Genomic DNA, 19,496 nt, shown 5'->3' with positions numbered 1-19,496 from the left:
GGTTAGTGCCTCAGGAGAGGCCCTGGACAGTGTGAGTAGAGGTGGGGAGGACTCAGAAGAAGCAGAGAGCCCCTTGGTTAGGAGCAAGGACCTGGGAGGCTCCCTTGAGGAGGACCTCTGGCCTGGGGCCTTGTTGGTTGGCTAAGAGCTTTATGGAAAGGCATTCTAGGAGCAAACCTCAGCCTGAGCAGAGGCAGGGACCTTGATGAGCAGTGTGTGTAGGAACGAGAGGTGGGTTGGCAGGGGGGGTCCTGGTGCTCTAGGACCTCTCATACCCCTGGGGCACCTGGGACAGAGGGTGCTGGCTACGCAGGAACCTTGGTCAGGCTCTGCTGGTCCAACTGGCCCAACCACTTCTCTTGGGGCACTGCCCACTGCCCCTGCTCACAGCCCTGCCAAGAGCTGTTGGCAAACCCTGGGTGAAGTGTGGGTCAGGAGCCTAGAATCCCCCCATTCCAGTCTCAAGACAAAATGATTCAGGGGTCCTGAGCCCCACACCGCCTTGCCACCTCCTCACAGCCACCTCCTTCAGAAAGCGTGCCCTAAGAGTACCCTCCTACAGAAGAATTTCTAAGATACATTGACAGTGTGAAGAGGAGTATATGCAAAGATGAAATTATCTGTACAATTATAGGAGATTCTGCTTTCCTCTGTAACCGTGTCTTTATTTTCCTTATTTGCTCTGTTTTTCCTCAGAACAGCCAATGTGTGTCATCCCTTGTCTAGGTGTCTGTGACTCTCCCTCTTCGTCTCTCACCCCTCCTTTGGCCCCGGCCTCAGGGTCTTCTCAGAGGTTCCCAGCTAGGGGTCAGGCTGCGGTGCCTTGGACAACACACACCCAGAATCTCGGTGGCGCCATCCAAGAAACGGGCGTGCTCAATTCTCCCCGACTTTCCTGGATGGAGTCTGCGGCGAGGAGGGGCGAGGAGTAGGCTTCTCCGGCGCCCCAGCCCAGGTACAGGGCCACCGCAGCCTCCAGGTGACTGCCCGACCCTTGAATAGAGCCGGGCCTTTTATAGCCCGGCCTGCGTCACGTGGTGGGCGGGGCCTCCGCTCCCAGCCGAGCCGGCGTCGCCGGGCGGGGCGGGGCCCGGGGCCTGCTGCCACCGAGGCGCCGAGCACTGGCCTGCGGGGGCGGCGGGGGTGTGTCGAGCCAAAGTGGGCGCTGGTGCGCTGTCTTCTTCCACGCGCTCCCCGCATCGAGGGGCCACCCTCCCTCCAGCTCAGCCACTTGCCCACCTGCACCCGTTCCCTTGAGCCAAGCTGGGTTCGGTGAGCTGCGGGCTCTGGAGGGAGACGGAGGCCAGCAAAGGCGAGATGGAGAAGGGGCTGGTGAGGCCCGCCGCCCTCCTCGCCCTGTGGGTGACTGAGCCCCTCGGCTCCCAGGTGTCAGACCGAGTGTGAGACCTGGCAGAGCAGAGCAGAGCAGAGGGGGTGCTGTTGCGTGGGGAATCCCTTGGGTGTGTGTGCGTCGGGATAGCTGTCGCTCCGTGACTGCCCCTTGGCACGCCACCAACGCCCAAGCTGCCTCTCCTTCACACCTCTTTGCGGCGCAGCGGGTTAGGCGAGCCAGGAGAGGGGACTCAGATGGGCAGGGGCTGTGCGGTGGTCAGTGTAGGACGGGGGCAGCCTGGGGGCTGCACCCCTCTGTGGGAGCCCCAGGGAAGGCCTGTGCCCTGCACTCCCAGAAAGCTCCTTCCCTTCGTCTACCCCAAGTATTTCTCAAGCTTCACTCAAACACAAGTGTACCCGGGACAGAACTTGGGTAGGACCAACTCTTTGGCAGTTACACCAACATAGATTGAGCCTCGCACCAGAGCTTCATGAGCTTCATCTCTTCCATCCTCTCAACAAACCATCAGGACGACACAGTTTTTGAATGTCTCCGTGGAACATTTCTGTTTACAAACGCCATAAACCTGGGAGTCAGTGCTTTGGTTTTCAAACACGCCTCAGAAGTCCAACATGTCACACAGCTTCTGCTGAGGGCAAGATCCTGAAGCCTAGCTGTCAGCTGCTTTCGAACGTTTCAGAACTCGAACGTTCTTCCGGAACGGATTATGTTCGAAAACCGAGGTACCACTGTATTACTATTATTATCTCCCATCCACAGATGAGGAAGGTGAGGCACAATTAAGTCACAGGTCCACGGCAGAGCCGGGATGTGAACCTGGACCCTGCAGTCCCTTGGCCTGGCACTTCCCTACCATGTGGCACTGCCCCCAAGGTCACTGCCCTCACTTGCCCCCTATCCAGTGCCCAAAGCTGAAATCCTTGCTCGTGACCATCTTGGTGGCTTGAGGCATGGCCACTGACTGGATGGACCATGTCCCAAGTGCCCTTCTCACCTGCTCTATCCCCAGTGGGACCTTCCAAGGCTCTGCTACCCCAGCTGTTGCTCAGGCACACCATCCCTGCTGGCCTGTGCCTCCTGCTCCAGAAACATGAGTTCACTCTCCCTTGGCCAGGCCAGTGCTCTGGGTGTGATGGGGATGGTGCTGGCAGCCAAAGTTTCGGGGACAGGGATGGTAATACAGAGAAGCACAAACAGAGAGTAAGAGACAGAGAGGCCAGGACAAGGACCAACTCTACACAGGGATCAAGTGGGGGACCCTATCCTGCCCATAGTTGGGCAGACCCCAGCGATAGAGGGAGGTCCAGGCCTTTTCCAGGTTGCTTGGCTGAATCTGGAACTACCTGCAGAGGGGCTTGGTGGGGGGGAGGCCCCCAGGTTCATGGCCTCTGGGTGGAGTAGGGGCGGCAGGGCTCAGGTTGGCCCGCCTCTGGACAAACCCTCCAGGGAGACCCAGAGGAACAGCTCTGGGTGGATGCTGGGGTAGGAGTCTAAACACTACCCAGTGCTACGCCTGATGGGTCCATTTCCTTGGCAGCAAACCTGGAGGAGGAAAAAGGGAAAGTACCACTTCTGGGTGGTTGCTATGGGCCCAGCCCTACTTGGAGATTTATGCCCCGTGTCACAAGAGGCTATCGAGGGCTCTTCCACGGCTGACAGCCTGTGACTCAGCAAAGTGACCATAGCTGGCCAATGTGAGCTGAGCCCTTACTGGGTGTCCACACATATCGGCTCACCTCACCTTTTACTCAACCCCTGACATGGGTCTATCATCAGTCCCTTTCACAGTTGAGGACTCAGGATCAAAGAGGTGTTGTCACCTGCTCAAGATCATACAATTAGCTTCCTGTCACCAGCCAAGGCTTGCTCCCAGGCCTCAGGGGGCCCTTCTAAGGTTGGGTCCAGGTAGGTTATGGGGGCAGAGAGGCAAGCTCATCTGGACCCTGCACTGGCCCACCTAGTGTGGCACCCAAGAGAGCAGTTCCAGCATGCAGAGTGGCTCCAGCTGAGCTTGTCCTGGATTCCTGGACCCCACAAATGCCTGTTCTCCCTGGGATTGTTGGTCCCACAGTGTGATTCTGGAGGGAAGCCCACCTGCATCCCTCCTCTGCCCTCATCATAGTGTGGGCTCTATAATCCTGAGGGCCAGGAAAGTGCTTCCTGGTGTCTAATTTAAATCGTTCTTGCTCCTGTAACACCAGCCCCACTCTAAAGCAATGGTTCTGAACAAGGGGTGATTTGGGGTGCCGAGGGGATATTTGGCAGTATCTGGAGACATTTTTATCTGTCACAACTTGAGGATGTGCTACTGGCATCTAGTGTAGAGGCCAAGAATGCAGCTAAACACCCTACAATGCATAGGGCAGTTCCCACAACAGTTATCTGGCCCGAAAGTCAGTAGTGCTGAGATTGAGGACTCCTGAACTAAAACACGGGTTTTGGAGCCAGTTGGAATTCTGCCTCTGCCATTTACTAGCTGTGTACCCTTCACCAAGGGGCTTTATCTCTCTTTGAAAGACTCAATTTGCCCATCACCAAAAGTGGCACTCACTAATAGTGGCCCTCATCTTAAAGGGTCTTGAGGACCAAACAGATTCACACATTCAGTATCCAGCAAAGGGCCTGGCACCAGGGAAGCTTCGTCAGTGATAGCCATTATTCTTACTTTCCGTTTTCCAAGGTGAACCTAAGGTGTGGGAATAAAAGTCCGGTGGCAGAACCTGGAGCTCCCCATGGGTCAGCCCTCCCCTTCAGTGGTCTCTGGTACTGGGTCAGCCTATTGTTGATGTTGTGGGAGAGGCTGAGTTGGCCACTGGATCTGGAGGGAGGAGCCAGAAAGGAAACTTGATCCCAGGTGGGCAAAAGTCACCTGGAGTCACCTTGACTCACCTTTTTCTCCAGCCCAACCCCAGGGAAGTCATGGGATCGGGCGGGGAGACCAGGACACAAAACACGCTAATGAACACATAAGAATACAGTTCCTTAGCTCAGGGAAATGCCATGGATTCACAGCTGGGCTCAGGGAGAGTAGCATTTGAGTGATCACAACCCAGATAGGTAGAGATATGGGGGGGGGTGGGGGTGGGAAATGGCATCGCAGCTCAGGGAACAGCATGCTCAAAGGTCTGGTTGTGAGGTAAGGCATGCCTATTTCCCAAATGACAGTGCAGTGTGGCGAGAGCAGTCCAGCTTGGTGGAAAGAGCCTACCTAGGTCCTCCTTCCCAGGTGTAGGGCACCAGGGCCCCCCTCTCTCTGTGGTGGGAAGAGTCATTGCAGTTTTTCTCTTTGCAGTCCAGACACTTCCCTTTGCCCCCGCCTGCACACACTTAAAACAGAATTTCAGGATCCACATCTCTCCCAGGGTTCTCAACATCCCCACCCCACATTCACACAGCCCTGTAAGGGACCCACCTTACCCAACCCAGGGTCTTCCCACCTGAACAATGTGACAGCCCCTCTGCCCCATCCAGCTGCCTCCTTTCTCCTGCCCCTCTGCCCTATGATCCCCCCAGGAGCCCAATCCGTTGTAATAGCTGCCACCACCTGCTTCTTGAGAAGACTAAAGTCAGCTCAGGCCTCCTCAGGATTGCCCCACCCCCACCCCGATTTTCATCCCTTACTCTTCAGCTGGGAAGAGCAGTCTGGACTCTCCTCATCCCCTCTAGCGGTTTCCGCAGGAGGCCTGAGACCCGGAACCCTCTTTTACGCCTCTGGAAAGTGGCATTTCTTTGGAGTACAAAGCCAGCGGCTTGACTTTCTGAGCTTTGGAGGCAGAGAGAATGGACTCCCTGGACCCCACTCCCTCTCCAGACTTCAGCCCAGGGAAAACTCAATGAATGAATGAATGAACGAATGAATGAATGAGTTATGCCTGACAACCAAGTTCCCAGTCTGGAAAGGAAGCTTAGGCGTCTGCCAGGGGCGGTGGAGAACTCTGGAAAGCCCGGCCGGGAGAGCGGACCAGTGGGGGATCGGGGCAGGGATCGCTCTCAGAAGCGTCTGACCAGCAGCAGACCTGCTAGAGCCTCCCGCCCTGGAGTCTTCCCAGCTCGTGTAGGGGCAGGGCCGAAACCAGCCGGCCTGGCAGCGGGCACCGAGCCCCGCGGCGTCTGCACTCCAGTCAACAGGAAGAGAAAGAGAGAGGCCTGGCGTGACTGGCCAGCAGGCTGGTGGGGAGTCCCGGGCGTGGGCGCCGGGATCTGGGGAACCCCCGCGGGCGCCTCCCGGCTTGCGTGCTTCGGGGTGGGGGCGGAGGTAACGCCCCCTCCGTCGGGCCTCAGCGGCCCCCTCTAAGGGCTGGTACGTGAGCTGATGGGGGACGGGGGTCGAGGTGAGAGGGAGGGCAGAGAGGCCCAGACACCGAGGGACTCGAGCCGAGGCAGGGATGCTGGACCCCGGCTCCCAGCGCGGAGGCGGGGCCTTCGAGGGGCAGGCCCTGATCCGGGGGCGGGCCGGGCCGGCACCTGGGTGAGGTCGCCCCGCCCCGCCCCTTGCACTTCCGTGTGCAGCGGCGCGGGAGGCGGCGGCCCTGGGATCCGCGGAGCGACCCCCGGCACCCGCCGGCCGCGCCGAGGCGGGGACGGTACTTCTCCCGCCGCCGGGCCCGTCCGGGTCTGGCCCCTCCAGGACCCACGTCTGAGCGCGCGCCCAGGAGCCGCGCGGGGAGCCGGACCCCCGCCGCCGCGACCCCTGGCGCCCGGCCCTGCGCCTGGAGGTGAGTGAGGGCCGGGTCCGAACGCGGGGTCCCAGCGACCCCGAGGGCGCGCTGCCCCTCCTGTCCCCCTCCCCTCTTTGGGTCCCGTTTCCGAAACTGAGAAACTGATCCGCCGCCAGCCAAAGTGTCGCCGCGCCCCGGGACCCGCCGGTGCCTCCGTACCCCCGTCCGTCTGTCCCTCGGTTCAACGGTAGGGGCCGAGGCCCTCGTGTCCGTCTGCTCCCAGCCCCTCTACCCGCCTGTGTCCCCATCTTCGAAAGTCCACCCGTCCCTCCCGAATCTCTGGGGCCCTCCGTCCGTCCATCTGTCCCCCCCCTCCCCCCGTCCGCCTCTGCCTGGTCTCTGTCCTTCACTCTTCGCTTGCCCCTTCGCCCAACCCCCATCCCTCGCCGCCCCCTAAGTCTCGTCCTCCGGGAGCCGCGCCCCCGGCCGGCGCTCGCCGCCCCTCGCCTGTCCCGCCGCCTCCCCTTTTCTACCGCGCGGCCCGAGCCAGGCGGTCCGCCGGGCCTCGCCTCCCGGCCCCCGGTCCCGGCCCCGCCCGCGCGGTGCCTCCGCCTCGCTCTATCTCCTTTCAGTCTCTGTGTCTCTCGGTGTCTCCATCTGTCTCCGGCCTGGGCGTGGCTCGTCTCCATCACCCTCCCCTTCCCGTCTCGCCCTTTTGCTCCTTTGAGCCCCCTACCCTGGTGACCTGTTCAAGGACTTGTCTGCCCCAACCCCTCCGCAATTCAGACACCACGCCTTTGGGGTCCCAGACCGGTGACGGGAGACGGAGGAGGAAAGCGGGGTGAAGGAGGTGGGCACCTTCAGAAGTGCCCCACTTTCCCACCTTCCCCACTGAGTCCCCCACTTAAACCTGATCAGAAGAATTTGCTGTGAGTGGAGGGTTGACCCCCTTCTCCTCTGGCCCCTGCCCTGTATGTATGGCTCCTGTCTTCGTGCGCTGAGTCTCTTGTATGTCTAAGCGTGTAGGTATGTTGTGTGTCTGTGTTGGCTTGGGTGTTCTTTGTCACTGTGTTTGGAGCTTGCCCCTGTGAGTCCTTTTTCTCATGTATGATTTGCCTCTGTGTGTGTGTGTGTGTGTGTGTGTGTGTGTGCGCGTATCTGGGTGTTCTGACGCTCTGTGTGCCCTTTGCAACTATGTGTGTACTTCCCGGGGTGTTTGGAGGGTCCTATGTTGCATTGGGTGTGTCGTGGTGACCCACTGGCCCATGAGTATTTTCAAGCTGTTAATTGTGGGAGCCCCTGGTATGAGGGTTCCAGCCCACCAGGTTCATGTGTGTCTTTATGAGTGTGTGTGTGTGTGTGTGCACGCGTTCACGCACAGACACTCACGTGTTGTTCTTCCTCTCCCTCTGCTACTGAGACACTGTGATCAGGCTGACCAAGTCACCAAGAGAGGGGACTGTTCCATCAGGTTTGCTTGTTCCTGCTGTGAACTGAGTTGGGGTGTGGTGGACAGGCCAGCAGAGGGCAGATGTGGAGAGAGTGAGTGTGAGTGTGTGTGTGTGTGATGTGGAGGTGTTGGGACAGCTATACCTGGCTGTAGGGTGTTGTAACGGATCTGGTGTGTGACAGGACTGGGGCAGGGGGCAAGACGTGGTGTGGACCTATGACTGGTGGGACACTCACAGTCTGACTGTATGAAACTGTGAGTCTGTGTGCTACGGGAGTAACTGTGCTTGTGGGGAACTGAGAGTGCTTGGGCGTGGGTGTCAGGCGCAAGAGGGGATGAAACAAGGTGTGTGGTGCCTGTGCCCTGGGGTGACAGTGCTGGGAGGAAAGGTGAGAGCCCCAGTGTGGGGGTGTGCATGCCTCATGCTCTAGCCCGGCCCTGGATCCTGGGGAGAGTGGGGAGACCTTCATTTCTCACCTTCCTCTACCCCCCCAAGTTGCCAGACACCAGAGGACAAGTCTTGGGGTTTGTAGTGTTGTGACCAAGACCTTGGACTCTGAACCCAGAGAAGACCTGGGCTTAAAAGAGCAAGAGACCAGAGCTAGGTCTCTCTAAATCTCTTGCCTTATCTGCAGAATGGAGAAAGTTGATGACTAGAGGTCCTGTGTCAAAGGTCCTTTAGCACAGCGTTGGCCCATAGTGAGAGCTCAGCACATGCTAAGTCTTATTTGGTGACCACCTCCCCCCAATTGTATGGTCCCTATTCTCCTGGGAGCTGGGGCTAATAAAAGCCCAGATAGTCCCCCACCCCAGTTTCCTCCCGGGGAATCTGTCTGTTGTCTGCCTCCCATCCCTTTGACCAGGCTGCTTGTGGGAGGGAAGACGACTGACAGAAACCCTCCCAGCATCCAGCCCTGTTCATCCCACATGACACCCCTCCTCCCAGTCTCAGCAGCAGTGGTAGAGAGAGCAGCGAGGAGTGATTTGGAGCTGTGACTGCAGGGCAGTGACACCGTTTAGCTGGCACAGCTAATTGGAGTTTAAATTAAAATTAGAGGTAACTTAAAGTACAGACAAAAAGATAAAACCTGAGGATGTCTCGGTCCCCAGGGAATGGTGATGGGAATCTTCAGCTGGAGGAGCGGCTCACATCTGAAGAGGGGCATCTTTTGTGGAGGCCTGGCATGCAGAAAAAGTGCTCAGGTCTTTCAACCAGGACACCCAGGGCACCTTGCTGCCTTTGCTATTCCTTCCTTCCAGGAGCTCCCTGGGCCTCAGTTTCTTTTAGCTGTATAATGGGCACAATGGGTAATGTAAGAATCACTTCTACTAGAAGATGCAAAGCAAGGAACAAAAAAGTATCACTATTCACTTGGCACTCCCAGTATGAGTCCAGCACAGGACCTGGCATGTCACATTATTGGAGCCTGCAATCCACCTGGGGAGGTGTATTCTCCCCATTTTAAGATGAGACAAACTTGAGGAATTGCCCCAGGCCACAAGGCAATAGTACCTGATTACACCCCAGGTCTCCTAAGCCCACAGGACAATCTCTTGTAGACAGGAGGATTAGGAATAGTTTTCTTCTGTGTCTGTAGCTTGGAAGGGTTCTGAGGGCTGAGACAGTATTCCAGCCCCTAGCATGGAGTGGATCTATAGCCAGTGTCCTGGAAAAGCTGGGCCCAACACCCTGTTTCACAGAAGAGAAAGTCAAGTTCAAAGACGCCTAAGGTCAGAGTCAGATGAGGCTGAGCCAGGCCTGTGTCAGTCATGCTGGGGCTGAATGATGAGGAGAGCCTGTTCGGTGCTGCCTCCTGCTCAGCTGTTTTCTCTTGTTCCTGCAGATCTGCTGGGAACTGACTCAGGTGAGGTTTGCAGGTCTGTTTCTTCTGGTGATTGTTGTGTGGTGGTGGTGGCAGCAGGAGCCAGGACTAAAGGCAAGGGGGAGCCAGGAGCCCCGAGGAAGACTAGGTCCTCTTAGACAGATGGCCAGTGGACAGGGTAGTCTTCCTCTCTGGGCTCCTCCCCTTCCATCCTGGGATTCAGTTGTGGGTGGGGGACAGCGCACCGAGTCCTTCGTCTAGGCATGGGGCATGGGTGCCCAGAGAGGGGAGCAGTAAGTCCTGAGTGTGAGTGCTTCCTGCCTGGAACTGGCTTCTGGCCCAGGAAGAGCTTTGGCCTTGGAGCTTAGAAGCCTGGGGCCCACCAGTGGTTTTGGGCAAGGAGTGGTGACACTTTGCTGGTCAGTTAGAGAGAAGGGGGTGTGTGAGCCAAGGGTTGAGAGTGGATATCTCAGCTTTTCCAGGTCTGTTTTCTCTGCCTCAGGCTATCCTCATCATCACACAGGGAAACTGAGGTTTGCGCGGGGCCCTACAGTGGGTTGGACACCGAGCTAGGAATGCAACGAAATCTTCCAGCTCTTGGCATAACTGAGCTCCCTTACACACCCCCGTTCCCCCATTTCCCCAGCCTCTCTGGGGCCAGAGGAGGGACTCTGAATCCCCCTCCCCAGCCCCCAGATTCAGGGTGAACTGGGCTGAGTCCTTAAGGAATGTTGGGGAAGGCTAGTCTCTGAGGCCCTTCATAAAGCTAGAAATTCTTTCCTTTGGGGCCAGCCTTTCCTCCTCCAGCCCCCATTGCAATGAACGCAGCCTGTGGATTACCCATTGCGTGTCCAGAGCCCACTGAGCAGGATTCAGGGGGCATGGCGGGGGATGCGGAGGGTCTTTGGAACCTAGATAGTGACAACGGGGAGGGATGGCAAAGGTCTTTTCTCCAGGAGTCCTCCCTGATCAACCCCCAACTTGCAGCCCTTACTGACTTTCAAGCATTTAGAGGTCTTGGGGGTGATTAGACAAGTGGGCCTAATTGGGGCCGAGGGGTGCAGGAGGGCAAGGCCCTCACTCCTAGGGTGAGGGTGAGAGTTGGGGATGAACAAACGCAGGGTATCCATTGGGTCTTCTGTTTATTCAATCTTCCGCAAATCTGGTGGGGAGGAGATGATGTGCCCTTGGCTGGCTGAGGTCAGGGGCCCATCCCCTCCCGGCACTGAGCCGCATTCCCTAAGAGGTTCCATTAATTAGCTTTGGAGCCAGCCCCCTTTCAGTTCTCAAGCATCACCTACTTGGCCGCATAGACGTATACTGTGCTCTCACGGGGATACAGAAACTGAGGCAACACTCGGCACCCGTGGTCACAGACCCGTGAGTGTGTACACATGCACATGTGCACACACATACACAGGTGTTCAGATGCACTCACCCGCAGGCACGCTCCAACATGCATGTTCATGCTCACCAGTCATCCTTATACTCAGACGCCTGCCCACGTACACCACGCTCTGCCCACTCTGGGTCAGGAAGGGGCTGTCCTTGGTCAGGCTCACAGCCCAGCCTGTGTCTGGCACTGAGAGTGAGGTTGGAGGTGTAGCTGTGACCACAGGTGCTCGAGGGGGCTGGGCCACACTGGGAGGTGGGCTCTGCCCGGGCATTCACTGGCTAGCCTGCCCACCTGGCCTTGGCCCCCAGGATGACCAGGGCTTGGCTTTGAGATGGGGAGCATGGGTGGGGGGAGGGGCCATGTCAGCTGTGCTGGCACCCGTTATGGCTGCTGCCACAGAGAAGGAAGTGGGCTGCCTGTGGTCATGGGCCAAGGTGCTCCCAGGCGAGTGGGGGTCCTGTCAGCATTCAGTCCCCGCACAGTGTCCATGCCTGGTAGAAATGGTGTTGTTGGGCTCTGAGGACTGGAAGGCAGAAAGGTACTTCTCCTGGGCCATCTGTGTACTTTCCAAGGCCTAGGCCCAGGGGAGAGGCCCGTCCATCCGAGGTGTTTCCGGAGGCTCACTTCCTCTGGGCTGCCCAGGAAGTGGTTTCAGAATGGGACTGACCAGCCCTCCGTCTGTGGCTTGCCCCGCCCTGGCCTTGCCTGTGAGGGGAGCAGTGTCTGGCCAGTGGATTAAGCCGACCGGCCAGGCCTAGATAGAGACTCAGGGAGAGGGTCTGAGGCCATGAAGCTCCCTCCCAGGCCCCACAATCCCTGCTCCTCCTTTGCTTTGGAGGAGCCTGGAAGCTAAGGCTTCGAGCATTAGCTCTGGCAAGCATGGCCCCCTTGTGTATGAGTGGCCATGCTGGGCTGCATCTCTGGGATGAGGCAGCTCCAGGGCACTGTGTGAGTGAACCTGGGCAAGTGGCTTTGCGGCCCAGTGCCTGTTTCCCCCTCTGACAAATGAGACAGTGATAGCAGCTACCTATATTGGGTTGTGCCAGAAACAACAGAAAATGTATGCAAAGTAGCTAGCACTGGGCCTGACACATTGTTAGTGTTTAAGGAGTAGCAACTGTAGTTATGTAAATCACTTAGCACCCGGTGCATGGTAACTGTTCAAAAAACAGCAAGTGGTACCGATGATTGGGTTATTATGTCTGATGGCCCGGGCATTGGCCCAGTGTCACAGGGCCAGGTGGCTGCAGAGCCTGGCTGAGGAGCCAGGTCTCTGGTTCCCTCATCCCCCCTTGAGTCTCCCTTCACAGGCAGTGTTGCAGGGTGGGGAGGGTTCCGTGGGTTCAATAGGTTCCATGTCCTCTGAGGAGAGGAGGTCCAGGGTGGAGCAGCTGTGCCCACTCAGTGCCCAGCCCCTTCCTGCTCTTCTCCCCCTCACTCCCTTTCAAAGGGAGAAAAATAGATACCATGACAAATAGAAGGGAAAGGCAGTCTGCAGCTGCCTGCTGCCCCCTCAGGCCTCCCCCGAGCCCCTTCCCGTGCTCTGGCCCCCCACAGGACATTGGGCTTGGAGCAGCTGAGGCTGGTGATGAGGGGTGGATAGTGAGCCCTCCTGCCGGCCTGCCTTACCCTTCAGACCCCTGGAGTCAGCCTTTGGGCTGGGGCTGATGAAGGCTGGAGGAGTGGGGGGAGCTAGAAATGCCCCCTACACACACATCTTTGACAAATGGCAGCTGATGGCAGAGACCTGCCTGTCCCAGGGACACGCAGAAGGTCAGTGAGGGTTGAGCTAAGCTTTGGCCTTTGGGGCCAAGCGGCTTGGAGCCTCGGGTGTTGGCATGGTAATGATAGTGGGGTAGTTGGCAGGGGCCAGGAGGCTGAAGGACTAGAGATTGGAAGAGGCCTGGTCTAAGAGAGTGAATGAGGGCATCCTGAAGGTTTAGGAGCAAGACCTCTGCAGGCAGTAGACAGACTTGGGTTCAAATTCTTTCTGGATATTTACTGGCGGTGTACTCTTAAGCCAGGGACTGGACTGTTTTGAGCCTCAGTTGCCTCATCTGTGAAATGGGCAGACCAGGCCCATTTCAGACCTGAATAAGGAGAAGGAACCAGTGTGTATTTTGAGGAAGGGGCCCAGGAGATAGAACAGCAAGTGCAGAAGCTCCTAAGCAGCATGGGACTTGGTTGTTCAGGCAACTAAAAGGGGTCCTTGTGGCAAGGGCAGAGGAGTGAGGGAGGGCAGTGGCTGAAGAGGTCAGGGAGCTAATGGGAGCTGGTTGGGTGAGGCAGGCCATGGAGAGGCAGTGTCTGGGCTTATCAGGGCAAACAGGAAACACTGGGGGCTTGGGCAGGGAGCGTTGAGATCTGCTTTATTGTTTTAAGAGTCCCACCTAGTCCTGGGGAAGAGGGACGCGGGAGCCGGAGCAGAGAATGGAGAACAGTGAGCAGGCAGGTGCAGCGCTGGGGAAGATGACGGTGCCAGCAAGGGGGCAACAGGCTGAGAGAAGAAGTGACTTCAGGACAGACGCAGAGACAGAAATGATAGTGTTGCTGGGTGGGGAGGAGGGGGGAGAAGGACAAGGACCTCCAGTCGTCTGGTCTGAACAATGAGGCAGGCACTGGTGCTGCTAGGAGATGGAGGCGCTTGACTGGGAGAACATCAGCTGGTCTGTTTTGGATGTGTTGGCGCACCTCTAGAGCGTGATGAGGTTGGGGAGGCAGGTGGGTTCCAGAGGGTCTGGGCTGAAAGTAACCTGAGAGTCCGAGGTAGCATGCACAGAGCAGAATGGGGAGGATTCTGTGGGCCTTTGTTGGGAAGTTCGAGAGGCTCTGGGTACACATCCAGGATGGCTGTCCCTCGAAGGTTCCTGCCAAGGTGCCCAGGAGGGCAGGTTTGTGGTGGCTGAGCTGCTGTTTTCACAACAGCCCCGGAAGCTTTGGATCATGTCTACGGCTGTGTTGGGTAAACAGGTGCAGTGGAGCAGCCCGTTGCCAAAGCCCGAGACCGGATCAGATGTCTGCTTGGTATGGGCTGTGGGTTCTGGGGGCGGGTGGGCGTGGCTGGAGACAGGAGGAAGATTGTAGGGTCTTGTAGTATCAGGGCTGGAGAAAGCTTAGAGGTATATATTGTCAACACGGGAACAGGCCCTGAGAAGGATAACAGCTGCCCTGGAGTCTGCCGGTGGACCCAGGCCTGTCTCTTCCCAGAGCGGCAGACCAGAGCAGGACACTGCAGGGCTGAGTGGAAATGGGCAGTGGGGTGGATTGGGAGAGGGCCAGGTGTCAGGATGACAGTGGTGATAACGCTGATGGTGACAGCTGCCTCTGCGCCAGGAGCTGCATTCAGCACAAGCTCCTCGGCAAGCAAGACCAGTCCCTTTTACATATGACGCTGCGGCACCTTGGCCAAGCTTGCAGGGCACGCAGGGAAGACCCGATCTGAATTAGACCCATCCAGCCCACACCCAGGCCCTCACTGTCCAGTTCCTCTGTTCACTGCCTGCCGTGGGAGGCAGGCTACAGTCCTGCCTCTCCCCGGCTTTCTCCTGACCCCTGAAGTGAAGAGGCATCATCCGGGCCCTCTCCCCTTGTGGGGATGGATGGATGGCAAAAGCCTTAGGTGGCCATCTCACCTTTCCCCAAAGATAATTGTCTACCATCAGGAAAATCGTGGGAACTCTAGGAGATGACCGCAGTGGGTGCACAGAGAGAAAGAAGAGCTGAGGAGCAGACGTGGGGCCCACCTCTGTGGGGGCTGTGGAGGAGCCATTCCCACCCCCAGTCACATGCACAGGCCCTTGCACCCGTGGAGGCCAGATGGGCATGGCTGGTGTGAGAACCAGAGGGTCCCTCTCCGCCTTTGAAGGGGGCTGCCCCGCTGACTTTGTGGCTGAACTGCTCCCCACTGAACTGCTCCACCTCTCTGTGTCAGTTTCTGCCTAGTGAGTATGGAGCTCCATGGAGGTCACGTGCGGGGTGCCTGATGTAGTCCTCCCACCCTCACAGGTGCCAGCCCTCCGCTTGTGTGTGCCAGGCCTGTGACTGCCACCTGTGACCCCCGGCCTCATCTTCAGCCTCCATTGACTTCCCCTCAGGCAGGTGGGCAGAGGAGCCCTGCCCAGCCGCGAGCCTGACCTGTCTGCTCCTTCCCTGGCGCACTTTGGACTTTGCTCTGGGCCAGGAGGGACGTTTGTCACGTCCCTCAGTTGGGAGGCGTAGCCTGCCTGGCACTCAGATGCCCTTCCCTCCACCTCGTCTCCCCAGCCCTTGTGCCTGCGGGTCTGCGGTCGACCCTCGTCAGGCGTGTGTGGGTTCTTCCTGGCTTGTGTGTGTCTGTTTTGTGCCCATATGTACACGATGTGCTGTGTCTCTCTGTGTGCACATGGATCTCTGCTGGTGAATGCACAGGGGTGTTCATGTCCTCTGTGGTCTGCGTGGGCCTGCTGTGGTATATCTGTCAACACGTGCGAGCCAGTGAATGCGGGGGTGTTTCTCAGAGTGGGTGCCACTGAGATGTCATAGGAGTGTGTGTGTGCCTGTGGCCACAGCTGTCTGTGTGTGTCCCCAACTGCAAGCAGGGCTCCCCACGTGTAACTGTGGGTTGGTGGGTGTGCCGTGTGTGCACGTGTGTGGTTATTCTGGGAGAGGCCCTCACGTACCCCCCACCCCGGCCTCTCACAGAGGCCCCTTGTCCTCAATCCTGCCATGAAGGGGCATTTGTCTTTCCCTCAGGGATACTCGGCTTCCTCTCTCTGGCTGAGCCAAGAGCTTCCCCAATCCTAGGGCTAACTGAGTGACTCGAGGCCTGTACCTGGAGTAGGACCCAAGGAGGTCCTACTCCCCACACATGCTGGCAGGGCTGGGTGTGAGCCGATGCCAGCCAGGGTCCCAAGTCTTGCTTCTCAGACCCTTCCAGATCCTCTGGCTGGGTGGGCCCATAACACCTCTGCTCATCCCTCAAACTGAAGCCCTCCTGACCCCCGAGCCAACAGACTCTACGGCCCTCAGCTCCTCTCACTCTTTTCCTTCTGCTCACTGCCTGAGCGAGTCATATCCTCCTCTGCAATTACATATTTATGTGACTGCCCCCATCATACTGTGAGTTGCATGGGCTTGGGGTGTCTTGTCATGTGAGGCCTGCTTGCTGGGCCTGAGGAGGTCTGGGGGTGACCTGGGGCTGGGCCGGGCCTTTGGAGCCTGCAGCCCCCAACCTGTTATGTGCAAATGTCACATGCATGTGTTTCCTGGGAAGAAGGCCCAGGTCTCTCTTTGATTCCTCAGGTATTGTTACCCCTTTCACAATTGCAGAAGTTTTAATCATACTGCTCATCTCACCTCTGATTCCAGGGGGCTGGGCTGAACCAAGCAGTGGAAATTTTGAACATCCCCTGGGTAGTCAGGTGTGTGGCCAGGGCTGAGAAGGCTGAGCTGGAGGCAGACACGGCCCAGACCACAGGCCCAAGTCCTCAGCAGGAGCAGGACCCCAGACACCTGCACAGGGTACCTGAGGGAGGGCATGGGGTGGGGGAACAGCTGGCTTCCTGGGGACTGGGGGAGGATCCCCCAGGGCTGACCTTTAGAACTGTCTGGAAGGGTACATAGGAATTAAGGAGGACATTCTGGCTGAGGGAACTGCATATACAAAAACAGGGAGACTTGAAAGTGGGGCATTTAGGAGTAGTCACAGAATAGCCAATGGTGAGAGTTGAGGTGGAGGATAGGCCAGGGCCAGGCTGAGGCATGGGCTTTCTACAAGGACTGTGGGAGCCCAGGAAGTTCCAAGCTGTAGGAAGAATGAATGGGGAGGGGCAGGAGTGGTAACAGATGGGAGAGGTCCCTAGGGAAAGGGAATATAGTTGAGGCAGTGGTTGGTGTGTGGGGGGTGAGGGTGAGAAGGAGCGAGTTCTGGGGAGGAGCAGGTGTGGGGAGGGAGCAGCTCCCCCCCCACACTCCGTTCGGGAGGTGGCCATGACCTCAGACCACAGCTGCTGCTCCTCCCAGGACAGGGCTAGGGACATGGTGGTTAGGCCCTGGTGGGGGGCCCTGGAAGGGTCTTGCTAGCACGTCCCTTCCCCTGCCTCCTGCTCTTCTTGCTGAGCCAATTTCCTGGGTTGTGAAACCCCTGTGGCCTCCTTAACTCGCTTCCGTCTGGGAAGGCTGCCTGGGGAGGCCAGCCTCCTAGCCAAGCTGCTACCCGCCTACCTGCCCAGCCCAGCAGCTTCCACCACACCCAGCCCCCTTGCCCTGTTGCAACTCTGCCAGGGACAGTCCTGCTTCCTCCTGCTCCTCACACTCCCTCTCCATCTCCTTCCCTCCCCCTGCCTGGGCCTCGTGTACCTCCTCCCTCCTTCCCTCATCCTTCAAGGCCTGTGTGGGCTGCACCTTGGCAGGGTCCAGGCAGGAGCTGCATCTCTAGGAGGGCCTGGGCCGACACCACCCCACCCAGTCTTGACGGGGCTGTGGTGCCTTCCATAGGCGGGCAGCCGGGGCTGCGCCAAGGTGCGTGAGGAGAGGGTTGCATGGGAGCGGCGTCCTCTGCCCCTCAGGGGCCTGTTTAAGGGAGCAGACACCTGACCCACCAGGGGCCTCGGCTGATCTCTACTTACCCTACCCTTGCTTTCCTAGACCTCAGCCTGCCACCTCCTGATTTCCGGGTACACTTTGTGAAGGAGCCTCCCACCACATTCACATACACTCCAAGAGCCTGGCCCAGGCCTTTCTTTTCAGGTCCCACTTTGCTCCTCTGTCCAGTGGGCATCCTCCTGTGGCCTGTGAGACAGAATCAAATGCCAGGGAAGTGCTGGAGTGGAGGGCAACAGGCCGGCTCTGCAGATCAAGGGGCCCTCATTGTCCTCAGTTTCCCCTCTACAAAAATATGGGCACATCAGTCTCTGAAAGGCGGAAAGTTTGGCTTGCTGGGTTTTATTTTTTACCTTCAACAAAATTATTATCAAACAACTTAATGTGGTTGTAGAAAAATTAGAAAATATATTCCTGTTCCTGGTGGTGCCACCCTCAGGTCATGGTCCCCACCCTGCCTCCTTTGCTGAACACACTCATGTGCACACCTGTGGATTTGCAACATGCATACTTGTCCTCTGTGTCCCAAGAGCTCCAACCAGTGCGGTCACTCTGGTCAGCTCAAGGGCAACCTTGCTCACTGCCCTGGACTGGCTGGGAGCAGGTTGCCATTGCCCTGAGGAGGTGACATGCCTGCTCTGTCCTGGCCCAGCACCACCTTTCCTTCCCTCTGGGCTGCTTGTCTAGGGCAGGGTGGGGGGCAGGCCTAGTGGGCCCTCACCCCCTGGGGCTGGAATCCAGTACGGCCAAGCCTTGCCCAGGTTTTGAGAACTGGAGGCTGGCCCAAGCGGCTGGGACAGGAGGGAAGGCAGCAGATCCTCGGTGTATGGGCGGGGGGGGTCCTCAAGGGCAGGGCAGTGCCAGTCTAGACGCATCAAGCACAGGGTACAGTCTCCCGGTGTCCTCACCTCTCTATTTGTCCTCATGAGAGTGTCGTCTGTGCTGCTCCTGGCACACTTATTTTTACTTCTGCCCCCTTTTTCTCTTCATCTCTTCTTCCTGACATGGTGCACTGGAAAGTTTGTGGGCTGAAACATCAGGCAGGCCTAGATTCAAATCCTTCTTCTACCACCTACGGGCTGTGTGATCTTGGGCAAGTCACTTAGCCTTCCTGAGCCTGTTTCTTCATCAGTAAAATACTCATCTCCTGGACTTGCATAGGGATAAAGTATGTCAACGCCCTTACAAGGCTAATCTGGTGTGTTGTTGGCATCAGAGAAGGATGATCCTTCTGGTAAGTGAGGGCTCTGGGATTCACACCCAGACCTTTGGACTCCAAGTCCAGTGCTCTCTGCATCATTGGGCTGCCTCCACTGTATGCTGGAGAAGCAGGAGGGCAGAGACTAAGAGGCCACAACTGGCTGGGAAAGGCCTGGCCGGCCTCAGCCGGCTCCAAGGAGCTGGTCCCTACGGAGCCCTGTGTGGGGTCAAGTCCCTGCCACCTCTATGGCCCTGCAGAGCAGTGATGAGGCTGAGCCAGTGGCCTTCCTCTGGGGCCTGTAGGCCTGTGCCTATTTGCATGGGGCTATAAATAGTCGGCACACCTTGCTTTTCTGCCGTTTCTATACCCCCTTGCCTTCCCACCAATGTTCAGACCCTCTGCGACGTAGGTGGGTGACTGGTGCCACTGTGAAGGGCAGACTCGGCGTGCAGGGCCCAAAACCTCTCTCAGAGTCACACGGTGATGGGAGAAGATGCCAGTTCATGGTATCTGTCCCCTTCCTGGGGTCCCAGCAGTGCAACTGGGGTGGAGGAGGTGGTAGAACCTGGCAGTACCCATGCTCTAGTTTTACTCCTAGGAAGTTGGCACTAGGTGACCTAACCCTAGGGTTACTGCCAAGGAGCCCCAGGAGGTCTCCCTCCTTGTGGCACTGTGGCCTGGCAGTGCAGGTTTGGGGTCAGGGCCTTATGTGGTTGTGGTTTTCCCTCCTGTGGCTTCTAGCTAACTGTGAACAGCAGCTGCTCTGAGTGACTGCAGAAAGCTGGAGGGCAGGCCTAATGGGCCGCCTGCCGGGCTGGGCTGTGCCTCACCCTCCTGGGGCTTCTCTGATACCTTCCACTCACCCCTCCTCCATGCAGCCCTGGGGCAGTCCCCATGCCACCTGGAGGCAGGGGAGGTCATAGCTGGGCCCCAAGGGGAGGCGGTGGGGAGGAGGAGCTGCCAGCAGGTGTTTGGCATGCCCGCTGCTTCAGGATGAGCAGCTCTATGGGACTTGGTTGCCCTATCTGAGAAGTG

The 19,496-nt window shown here is 58.0% G+C and overlaps 1 protein-coding gene across 4 annotated transcripts in view; it reads left to right on the top strand.

Moving 5' to 3' along the window:
- Window positions 1–5,525: 5,525 nt before the first annotated feature.
- PRKCD (protein kinase C delta) overlaps window positions 5,526–19,496 on the top strand; it is a 29,298-nt gene continuing 15,327 nt past the window's right edge. Inside the window, exon 1 of one of the 4 annotated variants that reach the window (XM_081073233.1) lies at window positions 5,526–5,654. The gene's annotated coding sequence lies outside the window, so the exon portion shown is untranslated. Of the gene's footprint in view, window positions 5,655–5,853; window positions 6,070–16,161; window positions 16,181–19,496 lie in introns of those variants that run through there. The other 3 variants (XM_081073232.1, XM_081073235.1, XM_081073234.1) reach the window with 3 other exon arrangements.

Source organism: Rhinolophus hipposideros (assembly GCF_964194185.1).
Source record: "Rhinolophus hipposideros genome assembly, chromosome: 14".
Classification (NCBI taxonomy): domain Eukaryota; kingdom Metazoa; phylum Chordata; class Mammalia; order Chiroptera; family Rhinolophidae; genus Rhinolophus; species Rhinolophus hipposideros.
Note: the sequence above shows the minus strand (reverse complement) of the source record. Positions and strands in the feature narration are given on the sequence as shown.